The sequence below is a fragment of the Salvelinus fontinalis genome, chromosome 38 (assembly GCF_029448725.1).
Source record: "Salvelinus fontinalis isolate EN_2023a chromosome 38, ASM2944872v1, whole genome shotgun sequence".
In the NCBI taxonomy this organism is placed as follows: domain Eukaryota; kingdom Metazoa; phylum Chordata; class Actinopteri; order Salmoniformes; family Salmonidae; genus Salvelinus; species Salvelinus fontinalis.
The window spans coordinates 30,570,542-30,576,541 of NC_074702.1; the positions used below are offsets into that span (position 1 = coordinate 30,570,542).

At 46.5% G+C, this 6,000-nt stretch overlaps 1 protein-coding gene across 7 annotated transcripts in view; it reads right to left on the minus strand.

The window, feature by feature from the left end:
* plecb (plectin b) overlaps positions 1 to 6,000 on the minus strand; it is a 188,137-nt gene that overhangs the window by 152,719 nt on the left and 29,418 nt on the right. The window lies entirely within an intron of this gene.

A 6,000-nucleotide genomic window follows, 5' to 3' on the forward strand; every position in this document is an offset into this window, starting at 1 on the left:
TTTCCTAACCTTAACCTAATTCTCCTAACCTGATACGTTAATTATCCTAAGGTTCTGCATAAGTTCTCCTAACCTGCTACGAAAAGTCAAATCTGACGTTCATTTGACAAAAGCTGGATCCCGTCTAGCCATGACCCTCCTGGCCTTGAAGTGACCTCTCACCTGAGCTATGTGTCAGTGTTGATCTATCCCAGGCTGCTGCCACCGGCCCTAAGAATGCTGACATGACAGGAATACAGAAACACACAGAGGCCGGGAAAAGACCCGGAATAACCCGCCGTCTTTCCCTCAGCATGGTTCTGACGCCTCTCAGAGTTAAGTCCGACGGAACAAAGGACTCTCTCTCTCCCACTCATACTTTATCCATCTCTCTCCCCCGCTCTCTCTCCCCCCCCCTCTCTTTCTCTAACACACACTCCCTCGCTCTCTTTTTTCACTCTCACACTCTGAGCCCGCTGCATTTCTGCTGCAACGATTTCACAGACATACTGTACAGAAAATTTCCATTACCGAGATTTCCATTATTTTCCTTTTCAATTTTTGCTCCAAAAAACTGCCAGCTTAAGCTCTTTGAAAGGGAACATTTTGGTAGCCACTCAATTAAGGAAAACGTCCTCATAATGTCACACATTTTACACAGCAGACAGCACACACGCACTTTGAAATTCTAACTAGGCACAATTGTTCATGACTTCCTTTAGCATTCACATATCATTTGTGCCTGGTTGACCTCTGCGTCAGTTCAGTGTGTGTGTGTGTGTATGTGATTCACAGAGCTACAGCCACACGGGCCACAGTAGGACAATGCTGCAGAGGGTGAGGGGCGATATACGAGTAGACACAAGCACTGAGGGTACTAAAATCACAGGTATGTTGTCAGTGTAACGGATGTGAAATGGCTAGCTAGTTAGCGGGTACGCGCTAGTAGCATTTCAATCAGTTACGTCACTTGCTCTGAGACTTAAGTAGGGTTTCCCCTTGCTCTGCAAGGGCCGTGGCCTTTGTGGAGCGATGGGTAACGATGCTTCGCGGGCGACCGTCGTTGATGTGTGCAGAGGGTCCCTGGTTCGCGCCCGTGTCGGGGCGAGGGGACGGTTTAAAGTTATACTGTTACATTGATGCTGTTGACCCGGATCACTGGTTGCTGCGGAAAAAGGAAGAGGTTGAAAGGGGGGTGAGTGTAACGGATGTGAAATGGCTAGCTAGTTAGCGGGTACGCGCTAGTAGCATTTCAATCAGTTACGTCACTTGCTCTGAGACTTAAGTAGGGTTTCCCCTTGTACTGCAAGGGCCGCGGCTTTTGTGGAGCGATGGGTAACGACGCTTCGTGGGTGTCAGTTGCTGAGGTGTGCAGAAGGTCCCTGGTTCGCGCCCGGGTCGGGGCGAGGGGACGATGTAAAGTTTATACTGTTACATCAGCAAAGCTATATAAGACAGTACAGTAGGCTACAACACCTGATTCCAATGCACCTGTGTTGGAGTCAATGAGGAGAGGGACAATGCTTACCTGTGAGACAGAACACAAGACAGACAGAGACACGTGTGATTAGCATGGTTCTCAAATGTATGTATTATTCCATTGCAGTACTTCTGCGGCAAGGTAAAAGCAAGTGGTATGCGAATAGCTTCATACATACTGCGTATGTATAGATTTCCATTTCAAGTGGTTACACAAACACACAAAAAAGGTCGACAGGAGACATGCATGGAGAGTCTTTGAGAAAGAGAGAGGGGGAGTGATAGAGAGAGAGAGACAGAGAGACAGAGAGAGAGAGAGAGAGAGAGACAGAGAGAGAGACAGAGAGAGACAGAGAGAGACAGAGAGAGACAGAGAGAGAGACAGAGAGAGAGACAGAGAGAGACAGAGAGAGAGACAGAGAGAGAGACAGAGAGAGAGACAGAGAGAGAGACAGAGAGAGAGACAGACAGAGAGACAGACAGAGAGACAGAGAGAGAGAGTAGTGATTCATTGAGATCTGACATGTCACTGACCCTGATCCTTACAATCCCCATCACTTCAGCCTATCAGCCACAAGAAGCTCCTCGGGCCCACCACATACCCATCACTCACTAGCCTGTCCATTGGGGAAACCTGATCTGCCAGCTCATATATACACTGAACAATAATATAAACGCAACATGCAACAATTTCAACGCTTTTACTGAGTTACAGTTCATGTAAGGAAATCAGGCAATTTAGATAAATTCAGTAGGCCCTAATCCAGGGATCATCAACTAGATTCAGCTACGGGACAATTTATTTTGAGAGGATGGTCGGGGGGACGTAAACTAATTAAAAATAATTTGTAGACTGCAAATTGACCGCAAGAAGCCAAACAGATATAATATTTGACCTAAACATAATTATTTCAGACCTTGCTTACATTTGTATATGATCACATCTCTCTATTATGCATGGAAAAACTTGGGAACAGATTTCCTAAATTAAAATCACTTGGAGCTGATTTCCTTGTGTTTTTACAGTTTTTTTATGTCCAACAATGAAAATAAAATATATATATTTATTTTTCTCAGAAAACTTGGGGGGCCGAATAAAATCAACCTGTTGGGGAACCCTGCTCTAATCTATGGATTTCACATGACTGAGCAAGTGGGTGGCATTGGCTACGCCCCTGCCCAGTCATGTGAAATCCATAGATTAGGGCAGGAATCCCCAACTGGCGGCCCGCGAGCTGAATTTGGCCCACGGGTGGTTTTATTTGGCCCCCCAAGTTTTCTGAGCAAAAAAAGATTAAAAACTATAAAAACACCAGGAAATCAGCTCCAAGTTATTTTAATTAGGGACATCTGTGGTCTGTGGTTGTGAGGCCGGTTTTGTGCGTACGGAAAATGTCTGGGATCTTTTACCTCAGCTCATGAAACATGGGACCAACACTTTACATGTTGCGTTTATATTTTTGTTCATTATATACAGTATACGCACTCACTCACCGCTTTAAAACAGACAAAGTCACTACAGTCGCACATTATATAGCTACGGTAGAATAGACACCACTGGTTAGAAATAGTTTGTTCATTCATAAAGCTGGGTGACTGACCACTTCCCAAAGGATGTTACACAAGACCCCTAAATATAACTTAAGTCATCCACTGACAGATTCCTGATTGCTCTGTGGAGATTCATCAAGTTCGGCTTGTAACGACTCACCACAGTCTTTTCTTGTGAGTTTCTTCCCCTCAGTTTCTACAACCTGAAACCTTTGTTTTTTCCCCTTTTTTAAGTAGCATGAGTAATGATTCCATCATTCCACAGCATAAGCACATTTATATCAAATCAAATGATTAACCACAGTCCATATATGTATGTGTTTAATACCCCAGAATAAAATGGTACAATCAAAGTCTACCCTCGAGCCAAAAATAACTATTTAATTGGCTGGCCGAACAAGGCTGAGGTTATATTTGGGGGTTATTTTAAGCCTCCGTGGGGTGTAGGAAGGCGCCGTGGAAGTTGGCGGTGGGAGAGAGCGTGGATGCCAACCGTAGTCCGCCCGTCCACCCGGCACGTCCATCCAGACTGGGGAAATCCCCCTCACCGGCGGCCCAGTGACGACCTGTCCACATCACCTGCCGTCACAAATTGCATTAGAGGGCGCTGGGAAGCCGGCCAGCTACAGTAGCCTGCCTGCCTCCCTCACTCCCTTCGCCATGCTGGGACAATGAGACAGCACAAGTGAATGAAATAGGGAGAGCACAGGCTGACTAACTTCCAAGGAGGGATATGTTCTATACACAAACTCTGACGAATGTAAGACAGAAGGGTCATGTTGTCTCCCGAGCTGCAAATGAACCAAAGAGAAATGTTTGACTAACTCCTACAGAGGGATATATATATATATATATAAACACATACAAACATCAAACATCCATTAATGTTGTCCATCTTCCTGATATGACAGTGGATCAAAGAACACAGGCTGAGTGACTCCTAGAGAGGGACACATTCTATATACTGTACATACTGTGACGAATGTAAGATCCAAGTGTCATGTTGACCATCTGGCGGTATGACAGAATGGGGGGGGGGGGGGGGGGGGGGGATTTTCAAATAGTTGTTTCATCACCCAGGGGGATACGTCTCCTACCGTAGATAAACTCTGACTAATGCAATGGAGGAGCATCAGTGCAAAGCACCGGAGCAATGACTTAGCATTCTATTCAGATAGATTTACCTCATCTCACATAATATGCATCACCAACTTCCTTCTCCCATTGAATATCATCATTTCGGAATCGTCGGCTGACAACTCCGCCCCAGACTTCGAGCGCAGTCATTCAAGTGTTCCATAATCCGGCACTTCCATGGCAACCACTCCTCCTTCTAACAGCGAGGCGAGAAGAAGCACACTACGGCTCAAAGCGAACGGGGAATTCTCCGGTGAGTGGTGAGTGGGGACAACGAAGTCAAATCTCCCCGTGTAACTCCAATACTGTCACGCCATGCTGCTGTGGCTAAAGACGCCTAGCGGAAGAACAATCAGACACGTGAACGGCGAGCCACCTAGCAATGTTTACAGACTAAATACTTTCTATTATCGGACAGCAGTAGGCACACTAGGTCCTACTGTACGCCGAGAGATACACAGAGGAGAACAAGAACACGAGTTGAAGGCAAGGTGGTTTTTACAAGAAGTCTGATGAGTCGTGACCTTAGATTCACCTGTGCGTGATAGTGAGGAAACACCACCATGACACCACTGAAAAGAACACAGGGTCAGATTAAGACAATGAACTCAAGCAATCAAGAGACAGAGAACGAGACACACTGGGAGGGATGGCGAGAGACGGAGAAAGAAAGAGAGAGATGCTGGGAGGGATGGCGAGAGACAGAGGAAGAAAGAGAGAGAGACAGAGATGCTGGGAGGGATGGCGAGAGACAGAGAGTGGGGGTGATGCAGAGAGAGACAAGAGACTGGGAGGAATGGAGAGAGAGAAAGCGACAGACAGAGATACAGGGACGGACAGAGAGCAAAAGAGAGAGAGGGGTCTGAGACAGAGAGAGGCTGGGAGAGATGGAGAGAGACAGATGAGCAGCTCATTGCCTCCCTGACTCCTGTGCCTTAATAAGGAGAGCAGAGCAGGACAGTCTTGCCTGTTTTACGTTCCTTGCCTGTAGGACAGATACTGTGAATACAGAACACAGAGGAACGTCTCAAATATAAACACCTGCCTGGCTGCCACCGTTCTTGGCCATGCGTTCTATAACCCCCCCCCCCCCCCCCAAAACACACACACACACACACACACACACACACACACACACACACACACACACACACACACACACACACACACACACACACACACACAGTGAACTAAGCTTGAAATAAAACAAAACACGTGTGTATGCATGCGCCCATACACACACACACACACACACACACACCCATATAGTTCACAAACAGAAACCCACAAACGTGCAGATCCACCCAGCAACAGCCAAATAGATTCAGCATCGGGGATCATTCTCCAGATTCTCTCTGAGAAAAAAAAAAAACTGGGGCGATATTTATAGACGAGCTCTCTGTTTTCTGAAGGAAGGACCAGCTGGAAGGAATACTTCCTAGGGGAAAGCAGAATGGGGATACATAAAGGGGAGCGAAAATGTAGGGAGAAGGAGAGAGAAGGGACATGGATGAGCGAGATGGAGGGAGATAAAGCTTTGAGATCCAGAACAGTAAAGGAATAAGGGAAGACATGCAGAGAGATGGGGATATGGAGAGAAGGAGTTATGGGTACCAATGCAGGTGTGAAATAGCAATGGAGGAGTTTCGGGGTGCGGATGAGGTTTTCTGTGGATGAGGATAGTGGATGAGGCCTGACCGTCAATGGATGCAGTATGATATGATTGAGGTCGTGCATAATCACATTCGCTTTTTTCCCCCCCATGGTGATATAAAATCACAGACTGGTCTGGGGTACTGTATAAAAGCCCTATGCAAACTACCAGGTAGACTCCCCTCACAGGTATGCCTTCAC